The 24498-nt window shown below is 34.7% G+C and overlaps 1 long non-coding RNA gene across 3 annotated transcripts; it reads left to right on the top strand.

The window, feature by feature from the left end:
* Positions 1 to 1603: 1603 nt before the first annotated feature.
* LOC122630015 lies at positions 1604 to 24498 on the top strand. 3 transcript variants are annotated; one of them, XR_006327401.1, is made up of 4 exons: positions 1604 to 1838; positions 16204 to 16323; positions 16858 to 17020; positions 23868 to 24498. It is a non-coding gene; the product is annotated as an uncharacterized LOC122630015 (long non-coding RNA). The 3 variants fall into 3 exon arrangements; XR_006327393.1 differs by lacking the exon at positions 23868 to 24498 and adding an exon at positions 22129 to 22456; XR_006327395.1 differs by lacking the exons at positions 16204 to 16323; positions 23868 to 24498 and adding an exon at positions 22129 to 22456.

The raw sequence follows: 24498 nt of genomic DNA on the forward strand, positions 1-24498 counted from the left end.
CGATTACCGATATTTCGACAATATCTCCAAATAAGCACGATATTTCTCTTTAAAATTAATTATATAGGTATATGTAACGATGGTTATTATTATTTTATTAATTCTCGATATTCCTTTTTTCTCTAAATTAATTCATTTCAATAATATCTAATTATGGTCATCGGTAAATATTGTAATAATAACATTTCCCTTCGAGAATTCACATAACAGATCGAGTTACCTCTGAAATTCTAGAAGCGTATTCTCGTATGCTCGTCACGTCGCTTACAACGCTTACACTCATCTCTCTTATAGATAGATACTGCTTCGTAACGCCAACCTCCTTCGTAGCTCCAACGTTAATCGAAAGCGATCCTCTTTCTCACTCTCCCTCCCTCCCTCTCTCTCTCTCTCTCTCTCTCTCTCTCTTGTTGGCAAGTACGACGATTAGCATGAGATTACTAATTCATTCTCGTCTGCCACCGATGTCTTCCTTGTTGCTTCGGAAGTCAATGATCGTTTGCGAATGATCGAGATCAAGAGCATTGAATATTGTTAAACGAATATTGTTAAATTATTTGCTCGGAGAATTACCGTTCGATTTTTTTCTTTATTTTTGTAAAGATTTGTGAGTAGAACGTTTTTAGATCGTTCACGTTTATCACGAGAAAGAGAGAGAGAGAGAGAGAGAGAGAGAGAGAGAGAGAGAGAGAGAGAGAGAGAGAGAGAGAGAGAGAGAATCGAAAGAGATAGCACGGATCTATGTATATATACGTATACATATATGCAGGTATGTATATGTATATGACTCGTGAGATTAATACACTACCTACGCTCGTACTACGATTTATCAAAGTGTAACGGACGGTCCACTGCTTTTCCAAGTAGAGAAACAAAGAATCGCTTTATAAATTTAAGGAAGCTCAGTGGAAAGTAATAATTCCGAAGATGAGAAAGCGAATCGTCCATCCGATGAAAGTCGATTATCACGATCATTTAAGCAACAAACGAACCGGAGTTAATGACGAATTCGTTCGTGTTTCAAACTCGCTAATCTGTAACCTGTTCGCGTTCACTACCGAAGCTAAAGCTCGAAAGCTTCGAATATACGAAACGAGCTTCTACTCTAGCTTCCAGCCTGTTCGAATACCGGAGATAGCCGAAGTATATCTCGTACTAGCGATTCCGTTTGCCCTACCGAAACTCGAAATACGACTGACCATGGTATTCCCATAGGGTGTTATTCCTACGAAAGATATATCGCACATTGCCTAACGAAAAGTTGTTATCATCCCTCTCTCAAGTATCGGATTCTCTTTAAATCGAATGATAGGATGTGGAATAAAATGAAACATATTTATTTGGAACTGCCGGTTCAGGGATACGATAAGAGTTTCAAACTCTCATGTATATTTATTTATTTATTTCAAAGTGTCGTATATATTTTAGAAAACGGAATCGAGTTTTAAGGATGTTAGAAGAAACAAAACAAATGTTTTTATTTCTTATCTAACTTATCATCGAAGCACTAATTCGTGGCATATCGCTGCCGCGTCGGGTATATTCGTTCGAGTACATTACGAACGAACCGGTACAGCCAATGTTTATTATAGGAACGCACGATTCTCGATAGTTGAATATTTAACCGCGGAACACCAACAGTGCTCCCTCGGCTTTCGTCGTGCGAACGTGATTCGTCTACGTAAATGTCGTTATCAGTATTGACATACTTTTCCCAAATGGTACCAGTTCTCTGAGTGTTCTTCGTTCGTATACTACGTTATACTTTTAATCGAATAGCAATAACCGTGGAAACTAACCAAGTGTTCCACCAAGTCCTCTCTTCGCTTCGAGAAAAGGTTCGTACGAAATGGATCGTTGTCTTTGTGTATCGTAACAACAGCTTGTTTCGATAATTTCAGTGAAATATGACTTTCTGGTATCTTATAAATGAATTCATTTATTTTCACTATCGGTGTAAATTCACTGCGTTTCATTGTCACGTTGTTTACATTTATAGCTCTATACAATTCGTATATCTACGATTCACGACTCATACATAGGTATACACCGAAATACATTTTCTTCAGGTATAATTTCCGCATAATTTTCCCTACGCTCGAGAAACCGCATTTCACCAAGTAACCGGCGATGCGTTAATTCATCCTTTTTCAATTTTCCATAAGAAGTTTCCCATCGCATCTCGGCAACGCTACACGATTCATCGTCGTTTACGTACTTTGGAAGCACTCGGTTCGGAAAATCGATGTCGTCTTTAGACGACGACGAGCATAGCTCGACTTTGAAACTCCTATCTCGAAGTGCTTCCGTCCTCTTCTCATTTTGATTCCACGGAGGCAACTGAGTATTCGTGGAAATTGAATTTGCGATGCTATATCGCCACGACTGGCGCTGCCTGCGGAGCAGATGCGATGATATCGATATTTGAATATCCCACGAGTTCGGTAAATCGAGTTAGTTAAGTCAAGTTAAGTCGTAAGATCCGGTTAGAGGCACGACGACGCAACGTTGTGTTGGATATTATTTCTTCTTTTCTCATCGTACTTCCTTAGCATTTCTGTTCTCCAATTCATAAGGAAGAAATTTTAGCGGATTTTAAAGAAACAATCTTGCATTCGATAAAAGATCGTAAACAAGTAGGTATAGGCATCGAGGATCGAGTAAAAATGTTTGGAAAGTTTGTTGTTACTGTTTCAGATTCTACTCTTGCCATAGATTTTACTTTGATAATAGATTTATACGTCGAACAATCCGATCAAGGAATCTAATTATCGTTAGTGGTAAAACGGATGATACGAATATATGAACCTCGACTAATGCCAACGCGATTAACTTGTCGTTAAAATCTAATTCTGTATTAAATTGCGACGACTCGAATTACTTTACTTATTTACGTATTTTTTATTTAAATCGAGAGAACTGCGACGTTGTATTTATATCGAAGATTTTAAAGAAAATCAATAGTAGAAAACTTGAGGCTGAAATATGTGAGTTTCGTTGAAAATCAATCCATGTATATATTTAAAAAACATAGTGTGTATATATATGTGTATATATATACATATTATATATATTATATATATATATAAACTTATATATAAATTTCGTATAGCTTGCTTTCGTTTTCCTGCTTTTGAAAGGATATCTACTCGTAATGAAGTTTGTGGTATCGAAACATACGTACAGATACACATACTTACACATGTATGCACATACTATGTCCCTTTTTCGATAAACGCATCGAAAGTTCGACACATCAACGCCGTAAAGCAAAGTATCGTCGGTGCAATAACTTGTGTCTGCTCTCCGAATCGTTTTTGCGGTATCGCGAACAGCTTTCTCGCGCCCTTGAAAAAAAGAAGAATTTACCACTGGGATCTCCAGAATTATCTTTATCACGATCCAAGAGTCAAGACTTTTCTTACTTTTTTTATCATAATCGCTAAATAGCTTTTCCGTACTTTTATGTTTCTTATCTCTTCTTCTTTCTTCCTCTTTTCTTTTCATTTTTTCAATGTATCTTCTTCGTAAAAATAAAAAATGTATTATTTAAATAATTATTGCAGTTTAAAATAAAATAATATTTGTATCGATGCATTTTCACGATATATTTTTATCAGAAGATAATAAAAAAATAAATGTAAATATATGTATAGATGTGTGCGTTTACGTAATTGATTTAATTTTAGTCGTACGGACATTAGAATTATATTTATTTAATAGAAGCTATGCCATAATAGATCACGTAGATGTCACGATAAACATGTTTAAATGTAGATAAGCGTGAACGGTTGATAGAAATAACTGGTAAACAATTTCTTGACGTTTCCTTCCTTCGAGCAATCAAGTTGCTACAGGCTGCTCGAGTAAAAACGTTGATGACCTCGACAATGGTTATCGAAGTAAGCGAAGTAAAAAGCTTTGATTGTATGCGTACTGTTGACTAGTCGACTAGATTCAAGAGAAGAGATATAGACGTACGTACTTCATCGTATGTTTACAAATCAACGAATCAACAACGACCACGAAAGCACAAGCGATGCACGGACGATTCGTTTGGTCGTCTGATTTTTTGGTCATCCGTCAACTTAATTGCTGGCAGGTGGTCGACAATATGTTAACTCTATAGAACTATACAATTCAAAGGTGATGAAAACGAAAAGTAATAATGCAAAGAGAAAGAGAGAGAAAGAGAAAGAGTATAAAAACCTGCTCATAGTAAATTAACGATTCGTTAATTTACAAAATGAGTGACACTTATTCAATTGTTGATTAATGAAACATCAAACAAATTACAGATCGACGTTATGTATAACCGTATTTGCACCATTTATTCGTTATCAAATTATAATTCATGACGTCCAGATTATTTGATTAGAAAGTTGTACCAATTATACAGAATGAGAAATTCGCAATATTTTTGATAAAATCGTCGGCAAACAAAAAATGATTCATCCGACATCGAAAAATTCTCTTAACTAGGAAATATAAATCACGATTTAATCATTTATAAAAATATATTGCAGAAAATTAATGAATGTTCCTGATTCTTTATAGCGGTGTAACCTTTCTTTCCATCAATTATTTTGTTATTTTTTATTTATTTTTGCCAGTTGACGTTCTATTCTGCTAAATACTTGAGTATTTTTCGTTTATTCTATTTTCGATAAGGCTCCAGCTATTTTAAATAATCGTTTAAATTGACGTCCAGATAATATAAAAAAGTAAATTGCTACTGAGAGGAGCAACGTATAAACCTGCTTAGAGAATATGTACTTACGTACGTACGTTCTTAGCATAAATGGCTCAAAGATTGTCGATAAGGTTTTGCTATTCGTAGAAAGTTATCTGGAGGTCAACTTTCACGAAGCGGAGCTTCTTCACGTCGAAGGCAACGCTTAAGAGTCTCATAAAGAAAAAAGAAAAGAAAAAACTAAAAAAGAAGAGAGAATAGTTTGACCGATAGTCGTTATCGGTAATCTCGAAGCGTATAAAAGTCTAAGCGATTGAAAGAGAAAGAAAGAGAAAGAAAGAGAGAGAGAGAGAAAGAGAGTAAATGAAAGTTTTTACTTCATTTTCGTTAAAAGCTTTTGAATTTTCATTGTTAGTTAGTTTTTCATGATAAAATAGAAGACAGAAAAAGGCAGGGAGAGGGAGAAAGTGAATGAGAGAGAGAGAGAGAGAGAGAGAGAGAGAGAGAGAGAGAGAGAAAGAGAGAGAGAGATGATCAGAGCAACGAATCCTTCGCACGATAATCTCGATATTAATTAGTAACTCGATATTAATCAGTATGTTCGTTGGGTCGATGTTGTGACCGCTCGAGGGATCAACAAGAGAAGCAAGTGTATAATTGACGCGCGAGTGATGCGTTCTCATTATCCGAAGTCCCCAGAATCCTATGAGATTTACATTTCTCTCTCTCTCTCTCTCTCTCTCTCTCTCTCTCTCTCTCTCTCTCTGTCTGTCTCTCTGTCTCTCTCTTTCTTTCTCTATCCCTACTTCTATCTCTTCCTATCGACTTTTTTACGTGTCAGTTTTCCATATTTCTCCGAGCGTGACACAAGCTATATACAAAGAGAACCGCGAAAGGCGAGAACGAGTTTTCCATGGGGTACGTTCAATGGGAAGCGTTTCAACGCACGCGTGCTAAAAAGATAGCGACAGGCGCATTGAATGGCTTTTAGGAAAGAGAGAGTGTTGTTTTTTTATCCTTTCCTTTTTTATTCCTAACACACTTTCTGTCTGCCATTCATTGATTCAAAGTGTACCTCGATACGAAAGAGATGATATAGTTGAAGTTGTTGCTAGCTTCGATAGCTATGATTTCAATACGTTTCTTTGAGTAACGAAAAACAAATTCGAGACGAACTCTCAACATTGATATTTCATCGAACGAAATACGTATAGATTTTGATGTTACTTGCAAGATCATTCGACTGGATCGTTAAAGAGAGAGAAAAAGAGACAGATAAAAAGAGAAGATGGAGTACAGAAGTAAATATCTTCTTTTTCATGCAAAGGTATATTTATTTATTATTTAATAAAAGACAACAAGAGAGTAATAGTAAGTAATGATATACTTTTGTGTAAAAAAAAAGAAAGATAGTATCAATACAAAAGTACGAAACAATATCTGATTCGTAGTTCGATCAGTACGATGCGATTTCATCTTCTCTGTTTCTTTTTGATCGATATTCTCTTTAGAATTTTCCTTCTATCTTATATTCAAAACGGAAAATGCATCTGTATTAATTGATCCATATGATCCATATATATGAGAGCTATGCATCTCGATATGAAGAGAGAAAGAGAGAGAGAGAAAAGAGAATGATACCTTTTTTCTTTGTCGATTTTCTCGTCTAGCCACTCTCGCTTCATTTCCACTCATTTTCATTATCGTATGGATAGTCGTAACATTCGCAAAGAAGAGAAATGGACCACGAGACAAGATATTAATTATAAAGAAGGAGCGTGCTCGATTTGTGAAAAGAGCGCCATATGGGACGTGGTCAATTTTCTTCCGACAATATTGATCTTGCTGGCACTCCGTCGACGGAGAGAGAAAAGCAAAAATTTCTCGTGCAGACGTACTCACATACGTATGTGTCTGTCTATATATATATATATATATACCGGAACGATGAGAGAAAGAAGATTTTCCACTGGGATACGCGATATCGAGGACATTCCTGCTTCTCTTATGACGCCTAGTCGTCGTAGGTGGGAACGATCGACGATTGACGCAATCTGACATAACCCAACTGCGTTTCATCTCTAACTCGATAAAAAAGAAAAATCTTCGTCTGCTTCATCTCTCTTCATTTCCCTGTCATATCCAACCATTTTATTATTTTTTCTTTCTTTAACATAATCATTCCGTATGCATTGTAAATACATTATCAAGAGCTTGTTACGTCATTCTGAATGAAAAACTTGGAAATGGAAATGTTTTGGTAGATAAAATAAGAAGAGAAAAAGAGGGAGAGAGAGAGAGAGAGAGAGAGAGAAATAAGTAGAAAGGTAAGACGTAGGACGAACTGAATTAAAACAGGAACTAAGAAGTTAGAAGTTCTGACTAAAATTGAATGGATAGTGGCGTGCTCGAAATTGTTCTTCGTCGAATAGAAGGAATGCGCCGAAGGAGTTAGGAAAAGAAAGGTATAACATTTAAGTACTTGTGAATCGATCCCACATCACCCTCTCGAAAAGCAGGAAGTTCGTCAGTGTCAGGGTCAGACGGCTTCTCAAGTCAGCTCTTTAATCGCTTTCACGATTCCTCGTTTCTCCTTCCTTCGATGCGAATTCCACGACAGTAAATACCTAACAGAGGTATGTATATGTATATATGCATATATATACATATATGTACATATATACGTATGTATGTTGAATATGTACCTCGATATACCCATTCCCAACGTATTCTCGAGTCGCAGCGAGAGCTCGATCGGTGAAAGTCGAGTATATATGTATGTATGTATTAGTCTACACGTAGTCGACACGAGTTCGAAAGCATCCTAGTGACGTCATCGTCCACTTTCGTTTGCCAACTCGGAAGCGACGATGACGAGGATGTTCGAGAGCGTCTGGCACAGCGAAAGGCGAGAAAAATATTGCTGAAAAACGATCCTTGCGATGGAAAGTCGATATTCTACCTTGCTTGAAAAGGAGGTAAAAGGGTCGCACGATCTCTTCGTATTGTCCTACGACGTTCATCTTACTGGGAATGGTTTCTCTTAGTTTAAAAATCGACTAGAAAATACGTCGGATTATTTTTATCGAAAAAGAAAGATGCGGAAAGAAATTTCTCTTCTATTCTTTTATCTTAGATAAAAGGATTGTTCAGCAGGGAACGTCCAATGTCATTCCCCTTTTCGAAGTAAATTCGAAAGAAAGAAAGAACATCGTTTGTAAAATAAAAGAAATCTGAAATAATTCGTGTCTCTAGAGTTCTTTCGCGTTATTTTAATAGATACTATGGAATACAATCGTTTTGTTTATTTATTTATTCTTTTACACGATTAAGCGATTAATTAATAACATGTACAGATAGGTAGAGATATCCGTCGAATAAAAAAGTCAATATGATCGTTCATAGAAAAAAAAAATTCGATGACAATTACGACCATTGTTCTCGTTCTCATTTTTTCCGACAGGACCAACGAGGTTATTTGTGCTGAATAATTGGTGAAATCGAAATTAAAATGAACGCGTGCGATTCGAATTGAAAATTTTGGCTCGTTTCGTTTTTAAAGAGTAGAGATATGTAGGATTTATGAACAAAAAAAAAGGGAACTGAAAGAAATTTAGAAATTTATCTCTTCCGTTGTTCACGAAATAAACAAGAGAGCTTATGCAAATGTGATGATTTCCTCTTTGTTCTTTCCTTTTCTTTTCTGTTCTTTTCTTTTTCATTATTTCTTTTCTTGACTCTATTATAAGCACGTGCTCGCGAAATCGTCGCGTAGCTTATCAGATTCGTTGGTGGCACGAGATTTTTAATAACCCTCATTATTATAACACCGATGCTCGCTGGAAAAGCATTATCTTTGCATCGTTCTAACGTTAACGAAATTATCGGAAATTCTTGAATATAATCAGGATTATGGTCGCCTTCGTAAACTACCATTATGAGAACGCGAGTTGGCAATTTGCACACGAAGAAGCAGAAATTTCTTTCGAAATATTCTTTCTCCGATCATTGTAAAGTTCTTTGAAAAACTTATAGCAATAGTGTTATTAAAAAAAAAACTCGGATTATTTCGTTGTAATCTTTCTTTTTAAATATTTGCTATCCATTTATTTCAATACAACTATTATGAACTATTGTCGTATAAAGAAACGTACCGACTCCTATCTTTAGTTCCGGTTTTTGTTGGAAAATTTGGAGCAAGGTCATTCGTAGAGATCTTTGGTATATCTAGGCAAACTTAGAAAGTCTTTGCTCTTCTCGGCCCGTCGTAAACTTCAGAAGAGGGCACTTCCACATTCGTCTTTCCTTTCCGGGTCACAAACCTCGTTTGTACGTGGTATCGTTCCTTCCACACGGAACTTACCAAGTGCTCGGTAAATAAAGGTGCTCTCTTTCGAGTCGCCCGATTAATCGACATGAGAAAGTACCTTCTCGTATAGTCATCGTCTCGTTTACTCAAGACTCATCATCTTTTTTCAGAAGAATTCTCTTTCTCTTTTTTCTTTCTTTTTTACCCACCGATTTTTGTATTCTTAAAAATCAACATTTAAATTTATTCTATATTTCAATTTTCTATATATGAGAGCATTCTATACATTCGACATTTCGTCTGACCAGTGTTCTAATATTTTTCATGAACTCTGAGATAATATATTCCGTAAAACCGTCGCTTTATCGATCACTTCGTCATTTTGACGTCGTGGAAAGTAACGAATAAGAAAGTTTAACACCAGGTCAAAAACCGGGTCGTCGATATCGTTAAAAGGATTTATATCTATGTATGTGTACCCGTTTATGTACGAAATGGAACATGAGGTGTATTTTAAATTCGTTTATCATTCTATTTGTCTACCGATCTATTCTTTTTTCTGTATTATTTTTTCTTTTTTATTTTCCTCACAAAAAAAAATTAAAAACGAACTTAGATGCATGTTTTCAAAATCGTGAAAACATTTTTAATGACAACGTAAACTCTATTACGAAACATTTATAAATCCCCAGATAGCAAGCGAAGAAACGTTTTCATTTTTAAATTGGACACTTTAATTGCACGAGCACTTTTAAATACTTGAAGATTTATGCAATTAAACGATCTTTTTTTGTAAAGAAGAATTTTTCAAATGTTGACACGTACGCTAACTAGGAGTTTACAAGTGTATTCTCTTTAATATAAAAACGTCGCAGTACAGTCAATATACCAGTTTTTAACTCATAAAAGAAAACAAATAATAAATCAACGTTTGCGAAAAATTCTGGATAGATAGGAATATATGTATTAAGATGTAAGTATGTAAGTATCAATGCACGTACTTACATATTGAAGACCGTAAGAGGAAACCTTGGCGAGTAAATAAGTGGGTAAAGTGAGACGGCAAGTAGTACTAAGGAAACGACCCTCGAGGTTTCATATAGCGTCGTGTAAGCGAATCTCAAAATACATAAGCGGAAGAGAGAGAAAAGGAGAGAGAGAAACCTATCGAGAAGGTAATTAAAGCCTCTGATATCGGAGGATCTCCACGTGGAAACGTTATTTCTATGCCACTCGAAAAGAGAGAAAGAGAGAGAGAGAGAGAGAGAGAGAGAGAGAAGGAAAAAAGAGAGAAATACTAGGGTAGCGATTCCCAAAGCGTGTTATATAAAATCCCAAAATTCCACGAAAAAAATTCAGAGTTTTTACGTGACAGTCTAGCGATCGAATTATTAAGACAGTTAAATTTTATATCAAGTGAAGTAAGCATGATTCGGTAATATCGTATTCGTTAGTTTCGTTTCATTAATTAAAGTCTGAAATATCAAAGCAATTTTTATTTCATTTAATATTTCATTAAATTTGAGAAGAAAGGAGTCTGTAGTTCAAAAAACATAAAGAGTTAAACGATTTTTACAAAACTTTCTGTAGTATCGACGACTAAAAAAGTTTGGCAATCTCTGAACTAGAGAGTTTGTGTGTCGCTGTAGAGTCTCTCGAAGTTACTTAGTCATTGATTCTTGATGCAAGCAAGAAGGAAAAACGAAGATCCGTTACACTCCGCTGTTTCACATATTTACTTCATTTTTGTTGGAACTTTGGGAATAGTCGGAAGCATGAACACACTGTTAAACAGGAGCTATTAACGGATCGGTGATCAAAGGAAGGTTAAACGTCTTCCTACGGATAGCCGTCAGCTATATACAGGATGTACTTCTTTATTTATATATATTTTTAAGAGTAATATTTTAGATTTGAAAGTATAGAGTTCAACAGTCGTATGATAGTCTTTTGTCCCTTAAAAAAGATTGAAATATTTCGACTGAATATTTTGATACATCGGCAGAGTATTTCAAAGACGTCTGATCATTTTTTGATAAGATTTATTCGACTAGAAAATGTATTAAATTCAACGCACGTTTACTCGAATATTTCTCACTGTGTGTTCTTATGTTCCGAATACATTTCCTTTGGGAATTCTACACGTTAAAATATATCCTATATGTATATATACGAGGTCCCACCCTATATAGAAGTCGAAAACAGGAACGCAAAGGGAAACGGTAGGAATAGCCACGGTAGTCGCAAGAGTTTCACAACTCGCAACCACCGTCGTTCGTTTCCGTTGCACAGTTAACTTTGGAAATCGGAGGTAGGGCATTGCAATTTCATCTTATCGAACGATTTCGTGGTCACGATCAATTTTATTCGATTCCTCTTTTCCGAAAGAGAGGAAGGGAGAGAAAGGGAGAGAGAAAGAGAAAGAGGTTAGCATCAATAGTAAACCGAAACTCACGTTTCCAGTTCAAAGATCGTTCAGTCATTCGATGATATCTTCTCTCAAATTACTTCGACTATATATCTATCTATCCAGCGATATAGAAACTTACAACGATTTTTATTTTGATCTATAATTTCAATATATCTCTCAAATCGATAACATTAATTTCTAGGATTCCGACGTGACTAAATTTTTATTGCTAGTTCGTCTCATTACTAATTTATTTTTTAAAGTAAAATTACGATATAGTAAAATTACGATCTTGTAAAATTTTCATGAGAATGAAGAGAATTAAAGGTCTTTATGTAATATCAAAAATAAATCATTGTTCAGGTAAATATATATTCTCAAAGAAAGAAAAAGAAAAAAGAGAAAAAAAAGCAAGACATGAACGAGCGTTGAAACGTTTAGCAGGCAAATGTTGTAGGTATAGTACGCTCGAAGAAGTACTACGGCTGATTTCAGAAAGGATTTTCTCGCGAATGCATTTCTTCTTCTTATTATATTCTCTCTCTTTCTCTCTCTCTCTTTTTCTCTTTTCCCGACTTTTCTTCCGGGAGATCGAAGTTGGAGGCACGTTAAAAGTTTCAGGTCGCCTCGAGACGCGCTCGAGCCGATGCCGAAGTTTCTTAAGGGCTGGTTAAAGCCCTCTCCTTCTTTACCATCCCTGTTTCCGTGTCCTCCTTTCGTCCAAGAATCTCTCTCTTTCTCTCTTTCTCTCTCGTTCTCTCGCTCTCGTTTTCTCTTTCTCTCTCTCTCTCTCTCTCTCCTTCTCTCCGTTCGTCGTCCGCTTCGATCTCGCGAAAATCGTACACGAGGGACGAGTTTCCATGGAAAATTTTGTTAATATTGTACGCTCGGTGCGATCGCCGTTTGCGACGCGTAAAGTCGTTCGCTCGTCCGAGAATGAAGTTTATAAACGGTACGCGGCGAGGGGAAAGCGTTATAAAAATTAAAAACTTCACGAGCGATACATAATGGAAGAGAGGAGTTGGTGTAAGTGAAGGAGGAGGAGAAAGAGGAGAAGAGAGAGAGAGAGAGAGAGAAAGAGAGAGAGAGAGAGAGAGAGAGGGAGAAGAGAAAAAGAGAAGAAGAGAAGAAGAAGAAACGTTCGAGTATGGTCGAGGCCCGCAAGCACCGTTACCTTATATACATAGCAAAAGGGTAGAGAAACTTGGTCGTATCTGTACGCAGCTCTCTCGAACTTTAAATTGAATTAACCTAATAAGGCGCTGTCTTTACTAGCACGTTTTGCCGTAGGTAAAGCAAATACCTACGATGCGGACCACGGACTCAGCTCCTTTCGAGTAGTACGGGACCCGAGTATGGAATTGCTTGATATACTATTACGAAAATTTAATTAGCTTCTCGTATACTCGCCAATGACAAACACTTCACGTTATCTTTTGCGTTTTTACTTGAAGCTTTGTTCGAGTACTTTTAACTATCTTTTTATTTCTCATTCGTGTATGCATACACGTTATGATAGATAGATATCACAGATACATTCTCGTTGTCATCGTTTCCGTTGTCCTCATTCTAAGCTCCCTAACCGCTTATGGTAAAAGTTGACCATCCAAACGAGAAATTAGATGGTCCGCGAAAATCCCAACGCGGTCATTTCCGACAAAGCTTGCAAGTAAACCCCCTTGTCTACGCGTTTCCCACGTTTATGATACTGTTACGTCCCCGTGCGATTAAGCTAGCAGACTGAACGTAATCGTTTTCACTTAACACCTTCTACTCTAAGCCACGATATTCATTTCACGTTGAAATTTCTACGATAAACTCGAACGATTCGTCGGAGAATTGTGATTTTTCTCGATTTAAGATCTTAACTTTTATCGCGAGTTAAAATGCCTTCGAATTCGAAATCGATCGATATGTATACTCGATTGTACGAGATCACACTAGATCTCTCGTAAGATCGACTAACGCTCGTCGAATCTCGGCTAAATCCTCTAGCTAAAGCTATCAAAACCTATCGAAACACCTTACGTGAGAGCTTTCGATTCTCGATAAAGGTATCGAACGCTTTTATTTTATTGTTAAAGCTTCATCCCGTTGCAACATATAGGACAATTTCACTATCAATTTCTCCGAGACTTGTTTAGCAAAAATTTTATTTACACGCTCGATTTAACTTTTCACATTTTGCCACGTCGACCGAATCGCGGAAATTCAATTACGAGCTTGTCGGAGTTACGCGAGTTGTTTCTTTACGTTATAAAAATAATGCATACACGTTATAGAGAGTACGCAGTCACATATACTTATGCACAGATACACACCAACACATACACCTCAACACTTTCCATGCGTTTAACGACGTTTTCGCACTAAATTCTCACGAAGTGGTTGGAGACTGGTGCGGAGAAAGTACCGACGAAAATTCGGCGTGGAAAAGCTTAATTGCTGCTTTAATGAGCGCCACTCGTCCTACCTAATCTGCTTCCAGATTCCGCGTTGCATTTGTGGCTTTACTTAGTGTAAAAAACGGCGCCAAGTGCACGCTCCTGCCCTTCCGAGTTTTCTAACTCATTGCTTATACGCCGTTTTAAATTGCCTTCTCATCTTACCCTGAAGCATAATTTTTTTTCTACTTTTTCTATTTAACAATGTCTCTTTTTCTTTTTCCTTTGAATTCGTACCAAACTGACACTTTAGTATTTTTATTAATCCCCTTCGTGATTTTATAGTTTTAATTAAAGGAAATCGTAATCGTATTTTTTTCCTTTTTTAATTTATGGTGATATGTAAGTTTATATAGAAATTTATTACAAATTCTCTATCGATTGGCGATTTTAACTGATATTGAAACATATAGTTATCTTTATAAAATGAAGAAAATAAACATTTTGATTTACTAGTTTAATCTAATAGAGATAAATGTCGAGTCCCTAGGCGGAAAATTGGACAAATATTTGGTAGCGATTAATAATGGATATATTTCGTCATACTCAACAAATAGGAGTTCTATGACATGGATCCTCGCCTGCTTTTCCATTTACCTACACTCGAGTAATCGATTTTAACAGAAATTATAAGTATAATCATTATCCAATAATATTCTTAATACTTAAATATCATTGAATCACTATTAAAAGATACGGATTATCTTAAGGTCTTTAATATAAAATTTTATTATAAAATTATAATTTTGACGATACGAAATATAAAATTGCGATCGTGACACGATAATTATAAAAAAAGTATAATAATAAATATAATCTTATATGATCGTTGTTCTTTCTCTAGATAATTACTTTGACAATGCGTTTCGCTACATGTTTAATTAATATCAAATCAGTACTAGGACTCCTCGATTTGAGCTGCTGATACGAAAATACGATAGACGGCTTCACTATTGCATTGAGTCGACCTTGAGTTCTCCTTGTATATCGTTTTTCATCGTCGAAGAGAGATACGTCGTCAAAGACAAAGATGTACTAAAATTTATTTACGTCGAAGGACGCGACCTATTGTTAATACGATCTATTGTAGAGTTTTACAATGTTGAAGTTGTAGTTTTCACAATGTTTATCATCGCTGATCTTCAGATCGGTAAAGCGTAGATTCGTAACGACTTATTTCTGATTATCTATTAACAGACACATATGTACGTACAGGAGAAATATTATCGTATAAAAGATAATTTGAGATAGGATAAGTGAGTAATTTTTACAGACCGAGGAAGTTGATGGGAAATGTAGCAAGGAAATGAGTTCGAGTACTAAAAACGCAACTTGTATTTAGTAACTTGTCCCGTGGGTTCAAGATGAAGTATTTGCGATTGTATAAATAAATCGAAATATATTCTGAATAATACTCAGAGTGTTAATTCTATAAAGAAGAGGTAAATCCATATTCTCTTGAGTGGAGCAAAGTACGACTTTTACAATTCGCTTGAGATTAGTAAGAACTTTGCAAATAATTAAGTTAGTTAGCAAAAATGATTTATAAACGATCGAATTACTCGTAATAGACTTTTAAAAGATTTCAAAATAAATCGAGCTAATTAATTGTTCGTAATGGACTATTAAAAGATTTGTGATTATATAAAGATAATTGATTATACGTAATAATAAACATGACGAGGATACCTGAGATATTTTCGTTGAATCTGGATAATCGAAATACGAGTGCTTAGTTGCCACAATATCAGTTCTTCTTTCGATGCATCGCCATATTATACGACGCTGACGGTGATGAGAATATTCTCCTTCAAAGAAAATCCCATGCGTCGGAGTAATCCATCTTACACTCGTATCACAAAACCACAACTACTATTAACTAATTAACGATATTTTCTTCCCGATTTAGAAACAGAGGCCCGAGTAAAACTGATAGACTCTTATTTCGATCATCTATAATAGATCGCGTTGGTAAAAACTGCTTGGAAAATTTGATAAAATTTTCTTGATAAATCACAACGTTTCGATCGCGATCTAACGAAACAATAATTCGCAAGCAGCTCGCATCGACCTTCTAAGCTTAGATCGATCGATGCGCACGCGCGGATGATTAGTGGGGGTACGATGTGTGGGAAAGTGGGAGTGTCGTGCACATGAGTGTAAACAACACGACACGTTCAGGACACGAAGGTACATGTCTTGTCAAGGACGATATTTGTTGCTTCGATCGTATGGATTTATGACCGAGGGAAGGTTACAAAATAAACAATAGAGTTCTAAGAATATTCAGAATAAAAGCAATGATTCATTCTATTGTCTCTTTGTATCATAATATTGAACATTTCAGTGTCGGACTATTCATTCAACTATTTACCGTAATGCTAATGAAGATTGTGGAAATGTTAGAAAATCACAACTCGACTACGTCTGGTCCTTCCATAGATGCGACGTTTTGCCAAAATGCCCGGTAAGATAACGCGATTTCCGGTTTATGCTGATTAGGCAAGAGAGTCTAACTTCGGTAGAGCGATGAGTCCCAGGATACTCTGGTCGACGTGAACATTTCCTTGGTTGTGGAAATTAAGGAGAATTATACTGGTGTTATGTATAATTCAGTCTCGGTTCTGCGTTTCTATATGGTTTATCAAAATAATAATACATTCTAATCGTTGTAATGATTTTCCATAAAAGCTTTTCCATAATTTATAACAATATTATAAATTATGTATATATAATGCGATATTATTATGTTAATACGATTGATATTACATTTAAATGAGTTTATTTCTTTCGATAAACAATTATTGAAATTTTTATTGAATAATCCAAGGAATAGATAAAGAATTTAATCGATATTTCGATGAATTAACGAGAATTATAGATTTTTAAGAGATTTGTAAAACCGACTACTTCCGTTCCCGTTCTTACAAATATGCAGAAGGGAATATTTACAAAGGATAGGATTATAAAAAATCGATACATCTCTGTTTCCATTTTCTAGCACGGTACTCCATTTTCTTCGCTAAGATTGATAGCCGATTCATCGATTTCCGTTGGGAGATTCGTAGATAGTAGAAGCTTGTAGTACTTCTAGAAGCAATCTACTCTCGAAGCAGAGGAAACATCGATGCACAGTCCACTCTTTTTCGTACGAACGTCTTTGTGTATGTATATCTTTGTGTATGTATACTTCGCATTTAAAACCTTTTCTTTCTTTATTTTTCTCTCTTTTATCGCAGCACCTTTTCTCGCGCGAGAAGAAGATTGGTTAAAATGAGAAAAAAATTGAGATACTTAGACTTTTGATGCAATACAATTAGTAGTATATTTCGTAGAAAAATTATAATGAAGAGAAAGAGAGAGAGAGAGAGAGAGAGAGAGAGAGAGAGAGAGAGAGAGAGAGAGAAATATAAGGAAAGAAAGATCCTTTTATAACGTTCAGTTTCATTCAAAGCAAGATATTGCAGAGATAGATATATCTTAATAAAGTATAGAACAAGAATATGAAAAATGAAAATAAAATCCAATAAGAGAGAGAGAGAGAGAGAGAGGAAGAGAAAGATTCCAATCTCTCACTTGTTAATTTTTATGATCAAATCAAATATTGCTGGTCATGTTCAGACGACGTTTATTTTATTTGTTCTTTTTCTTTTGGACTTTATAGAATTTGGTCATTTTTTCTAGTAGTATTTTATATCGTAATCTAAAAGAGAAAGGTACATAAAAGAAGAGATTTTTTATTACGTTCGCTTTTAGTCAAAGCATTATATTGGAGTACAGATAGACGTAACGTAATAAAAAATATAAGAATATAAATAAAACTCAATAATATACAGAGAAAGAGAGAGAGAGAGAGAGAGAGAGAGAGAGAAACAAAAGGGATGGTTCGTTAAATGCGTCGATGAACGCGAAAAGATTTTCATGAAAGAATTCCTATCTGATTTGACAATTTTTACAAAACTATTGAATATATTGAAACATGTATCTATATATCTATACATATATTGTATTATATTATATTATATTATATTATATTATATTATATTATATTATATTATATTATATTATATTATATTATATTATATTATATATCTTATATTATTGATATAATATTAAAAGGACATTTATTTATATTTCATTTCGTCCTTCTCTTTTGGATTTTATAGAATCCAACCTTTTTTTCATGTGCTATATCGTACACTTCCAATCTCGTCTGAAAACTTTTACCATCGGGCTCGTTTATACTATCCACTGTGGACTATCACATACAAACGTAGCCACGCTTCGCTTTTTGGATCGAACGAAAGCGATTATACCAGACGAGAAAAAGAAACGGAAAGACCATCGGTTCGAAGATCTTCCATATCTATATAACGATATATGTATATACATCTATCTGCATAGATACATATCTAGCTATTTATATATATACATATATATATATATATATATATATATATGTATATACATATATATGGATACCAAAAAGATTCGTCGACGGTAATTACTTTCGATGTAAAAAAGCTGTCCGCTGGAAAAAGCCTCCCTATGAATCCTGTCGAAATGAATTTTCGACATGTAATGGAAACTTCAACTGACAGAGAAAAGGGGAGAGAAAGAGAAGGAGAGAGAGGGAAATTTTCATTAATGAGAACAAATATTTTTATTCCCTTGGAAAAGTGGAAAGTTCTCTCTTTCTCTTTCTTCCTCACCCTCTCTTTCCCCCTCTTTCGTTTATCGCTTTCGCGACTAGATTCAATTAATGGTAGAAAAAGAGCGAAAGGAAGGAATACGTTCGTCCGAGATTCGTCTCTTTAAATTTGTTATAGCATGTATTTCGAGGAATACTTGATTTTCATAATCCTCTTATAAATACTTACAAACTACATATATATTACTTAATATTAACTAAAAATAAATAAGGTCAATTTAATCTTATAATTTTAATTTCATTTCCAATTATTAAAGATTGATTGCCATTAGTTTGTAAATTTTCCAAATTCATTTAGATCGTTCGATCGTTTTTTAAATATTGATGAAATTTGGAATAAGAACAATATCGACATTTTATTCTTTACGGCTATTAGCAATTTTTCGTTTATAGAATTCTTTGTAATAATCGTAATAATTATTGAAAATCTTGATTTTTTAAAAACAAGTATGACTGTAACTTTGTGTTTCTTTCTCTCTCTTTCTCTCTCTCTCTCTCTCTCTCTCTCTCTCTCTCTCTCTCCTTCTCTCTTTTTCTTTCTCTCTTATTATATTCTCGTCGAGCCGTTCGCTCGAACGTAGACTAATTAACTATCACGAAAATATCCCTCCTGTGCGAGACAAGGCTTTCGAAAGCAGGTGAATATACATTTTCATATTAATTTTCGAAGCGAGAAATGAAACGAAATTAATTTACGCCTGGCTATAATCTCGTCGCAAAGGGATTACGAGCTGGGGAATTTCGTTTTTTTTTTTTTTCTATATATTTTTTTCAGTTGAAATCAACCCAATTACCATCGTCTCATTACGTACGTCTCGAGCACGACGGATTTACTTTTTGATCGACGTAAAATATTTTCAAGATTTTCACGTTATCCGTTTTGCACGATATTTCTCACTAATCAAGAATAACGCGCGGAGCTGCTCGACGCCAAATACGTAGGTTCGCGTTTGACCGATCACTGATCTGATTAATCTCTGTCTAAACTGTACCGGTCGTTGCTAACTGACGACTATCATGACTGATATATTTCCATATCAGTGAAAGAGATCACGAAAAAAACAAAATCGATATGTACAATGTAACGATCGATCACTTTTTTTCCATAGAAATTTATTTTTATGATTATAACAAAAAAAAAAAGAGAACTTAATGATTATGAAAATATTGTATCCAATCTATTAATAGTGAAAATAGAGAGAATTTTTTAGTATTGTTCAAGTCCTTAGGAATAAATGTGTTTTCATAACTCCTGGTTATGTATTAGAATAAGAATGCATATACGATCTTCAAATATATGCTTTACCATCGCCATAAGAACGTTCTAAATTTCACGTGAAAAGATGCGAAGAGGTTTCACTGCATACTGGAAAAATCGATCGATAGCCATTTAAGTGCGTATTTCTCCGAGAAAGATGAAAGCAGAGTCACGTAAAAGCCGTGGACCTCAAGATGATGTATTCTTAGAAAGTTTTCGCTTAGATAAGCCAAATCGAGCCCTTTAAAAGCCACTCGACACCGCGCTCGCGAGTTATCCTCCATTGTCGTTCTTCCGAAGATCTGTTTTTCGCTACTTGTAAAACTTTGAACGCACATCGCAAGATGGAAAGTTTACTCTTTCGGAGTAGAACGTTCGCAAATCTTAAGAAGGATAGAGATAGAAACATAGATATATAGATAGACAGATAAAGAAAGAGAGAGAGAATTTTCTTTCCTCACTTCTTTTTACTCTTCGAAACGTCGAGCTAGTCGAAAGCTTCCTAATACAAAATTTGCCTTTAAAAGCAATCTCTTTTGTCCTATCGATTTAATCATATAGCGTGTAACAGAGTAAATTGAATTATTCCTAGGCAATTTTATCTCGACAAAAAGTATACAGTTATTTATACATTTTTCTTTTTAATAAATGCAGATCAATTTATTTTGACGCATTCCAAACGTTTTTTAAATTTCGAAATAACACCAATTTTTATTCTCGTAGCTCTTGCTCTTTCTTCTCTCTTTCTCTCTTTCTTTCTTTCTCTCTCTTTTTCTGTCTGTCTCTTTCGAAATACGACATTTTGGAATACTCACGTGTTCCATAGGAATTTATATTTTCTTGAATTCTTCTCAAACGTACGTATTCGCTTCTATTTCGTGAAATCGGAAAGCGTTTGTGCGTAGCTTTTGCTTGGTTCGCAGAGAAAGCTAAAAAAGTGCGATAGTCATTGCTTTTTCAGCGGAATGGGTGTGCTAACCGGCCAGGGGTATCACGTCTACGTACATATATAACAATCTACATATATGTGGAATAGGGGAAAAAAAAGGAAAAAGAGAAAAAAAGCTTTTCCGATCCATCCCTACCAACCAAACACCCCTCACCTGCCACCTACAGATCGCTCTAGGGCAAACTAACGAGACTCCAAATTATCGGATGCGACACGGTGGATAAACTCCGTTAAAAAGTTTGCTTGAATCGACAGGATCGTTTTTATCCGCGAAACACGTGTCCTCGTTTCTTTCTCTTTCTCACTCTATCTCTCTCACTTTACAATATCCATGGGAATAATCAATTGAAGAGCATGTTGCCACAGATTAAAGATTGACCTTTAACGAATGGTTCTATCTATACGATGCAATTATCTTACTCTCATTATCTTGATCACTTTAAAAAATACAGAATCATTATTTTATTATCAAATTATAGATATGTAATCAAAACAAAATTTTAATGTTGTTATAAATTTTTTTTTTGTTCATTGGCTAATATAACGCTTATATGTAGGTACGTATAATATACAGGTACATATATAGTTGTATAATTCCCGAAAAGGTTAATGGTATAGGGTTAGTATCGAAACGAAGGACAAAAAAGAACGAAGAATTATTAAAGAACGAAAAGAGAATTACTAAAGAAGCGAAAAAAGCAGCTCTTATTAACGGACCCTTCGTTCCATGATTGTGGCTTATCTCGCGGTTTTCGCCTCTTTCTCAGACGAAAGCTTTAACGATATTCGCACAAAGGTCGGTGATACCGCGAGCTTTTCTCATGCGGTTCGTCTAGAGCCGCAAACGAGCCGCACTTTTTTCTGAGCAATTCCGGCCACCCTGTTTATTTCGAAGAATGAAAATAAATCGTGGATAGGGTAAGGTGACAAGGAAAGGATAGAAGAAAAACGAGAGTAGTATGCACTTGTCTTTTTCTTTTTCTTACGCTTTTTTCGCTTTCTTTCGGTTATCCGCTTTCATTCGTGGTATCTTCCTTGAAATTCGACGAACTGTAAAAGACGTTCGTTGTGTCTCAACAGATCTTTCGGGATGAAGGAATTCTTCCTCTTATCTTTTTTCTGTCATTTCCTTTTCATCTCTTAGACAATGTAAGCATGTAGAGAGATGCATAAGTAGAAAAAGAAAAAAAAGAAAAGAAAACGAAGAAGCATAAGAAGAAAAGTATCTTAAATTTCTAATAAATGCATATAATCGTCTTTATTTTTATTACCGCTGATAATCGATCGAATCTCTCATCGATATGATATATATATATATTATTTTGTGTAAAAAAAAAGGTTAATTCTATTACAGATAAAAATAGTATGAGTCTCGAGTCTCGAACCATCTTAATGGTTCGTTTAGAACGTGCTTTTTTGTATACTGTGCATACAAAGAGGTCGGTGGTACGATTAAAGTGGATTTATCAGAACGTTCCAATGTTTTCCCTGCGCCGAGAAGAGAAACCTTTGGTAAAGGTTCGAGGAGAGTCCTTCGTAATCCGATGTTTCCTTCAAGGTTTCCACCAAGAGAATTTAGAGCATAGTAAACGAATGTAAATCCCTTTAAGACTAAGAGAGAAAAAGAAAATTTTCTTCTTCACCCTCTCCTAACCGATGTCTTTGCCTAACTTATAATTCATATATCTATATTTAACAAAAAAAAGAAGTAATAATAATAATAATAATAATAATAATAATATCAATTTTTGTTACTGCATTTTTATTCGTAATAAATAAATAAAAGAAATATAATGGACTACGTCAATATTTAATAACCGGCGTGTATCCTATATGCTTCGAATTCGGATAAATCCGTCAGAAATATTTGATTCTCTATCGATTTTCTCATATCCTATTTTTTTTTTTTTTTCTGTTGAATTTCTGTATACGCACGTGATGTAGATATATTGATAAAATGAGGAAGAAAAAGAGAAAATGGGATTGCGTATATCGTCTAAAATGGCCAAGTGACGTAACAACGAGCTAACGATGAGGTTGTGGTAGCAAGGAGTTTTCGTAAAGCATGGATTTACGTGTTATTGTCACCCGTATTCAAAGGACAGAAACTGCGAGAGACAGGTCCACCTGAAATCCATGACAAAAGGTCTACCAACACCGTGATGATGTAGATATGACAATTCTTGGAGATATGAATTGGTTAAATGGGAGAAGACTGACATAGAGAAGGGAACAATTGATAGTACGAGTGTCTAACATAATAGAAGTAATTAGTCCATCGATTCTCTGTTAACGTTGTCAGTCCATTCCTATGATATAATCTAACCATAGAATCGAAATTACTTTGTTAAACCATATAAACGATAATACATAAATAATGGAATAATGTTGTAAATAATATCAATAAATATATCGTTTAAATATATAATTAATTATACATTAACGGAATAAAAATTATAATATACGTGGTAAAATTAAATTTCGTTTGTGTTTTCTTATTAAATACCGTTTATATGTATCCTTCGAGTATATTTATATTTATATTATATTCAACATCTATCGTTATTCTCGCTTGTAAACAAGTTTCCTTTGTTTACACTCACACGGGCGTTACGATACATTGTCGCGTGAGTCAGTCTTTGCCTAACCGCTGGAGCATGAGGTAAATAATAGAGGTCTCCGCTCTTATCGGTATATTCATCGTTAATTATTCTCTCTCTCTTTCCTCTTCTCTCTCTCTCTCTCTCTCTCTTTCTCTCTCTCTCTCTTTATTATAACACATCGACATACCTTGTTTCTGAATTATTTTAATATTTACATTTATAATAAATCTCCAAAAACAGAAAGTTAATTAGACAAAAATAAAAACGATTATTGGTATTATTCTATGGCGATTTTCAATCGATATAATTTTACTCCGTCGCAAATAAAACCTTTCTCGAATGAAATAACAGCCATACAAAATCGATTTGGTTTCTTTGTGATTTAATGGAAAAAAAGTGAAATACGGAGCGAACATGGAATTTTCATAGCATCATTTTTGGCCGATCGATCGATTTTAATATTATTTTAATTTTCTTCTATTATTTTTAGGATCCATTTCAAATCAACGAAGCATACTTTCTTATAATAAGTCGACTAGAAGATTCGAAAGACATTATGGCAACGTACCAAAAGTAAGTACACTTTTATACTATTTTATTGTCTCGATACGAAAAAGAAGAAGAAGAAGAAAAAGAAGAGGAATAAAAATATCTTAAATTTGTCAGAAATGCAAATAATCGTCTTTATTTTGGTTATCACTTATAAACAGTCGAATTGATACAATTTTTGTTAAAGTTCCATAAATCAAATATAATTATGTGCATATCGTCCATCCTATGAATTGACATTTTCTTTATCGACGTTTCAGTCGAACGTAGCCAACGACTATCTATAGATTAGAGTGTAAAGAAGAAGAGGGAGTCTCATAAAATTTTAGTGACACTATAAAAACGAATGCTTTCTCGCAAATCCGTACTCTGTATCTTTCCGTACGAAAGATTATCAGCAAAGTTATATAGTCTACTCTTTTTAACGATCCTTTTCACCATAAAATTCTTTCAAAAGATATATGTGTATTGTATGGTGAAAAATAGACGATGATTTCCTTTCCAACGAAATTCTATCACTAATATAATATTTTAGATGTATTACGAATGCAATCTTTTTAAAATCAATCATT

Source organism: Vespula pensylvanica, chromosome 1 (assembly GCF_014466175.1).
Source record: "Vespula pensylvanica isolate Volc-1 chromosome 1, ASM1446617v1, whole genome shotgun sequence".
Taxonomy (NCBI): domain Eukaryota; kingdom Metazoa; phylum Arthropoda; class Insecta; order Hymenoptera; family Vespidae; genus Vespula; species Vespula pensylvanica.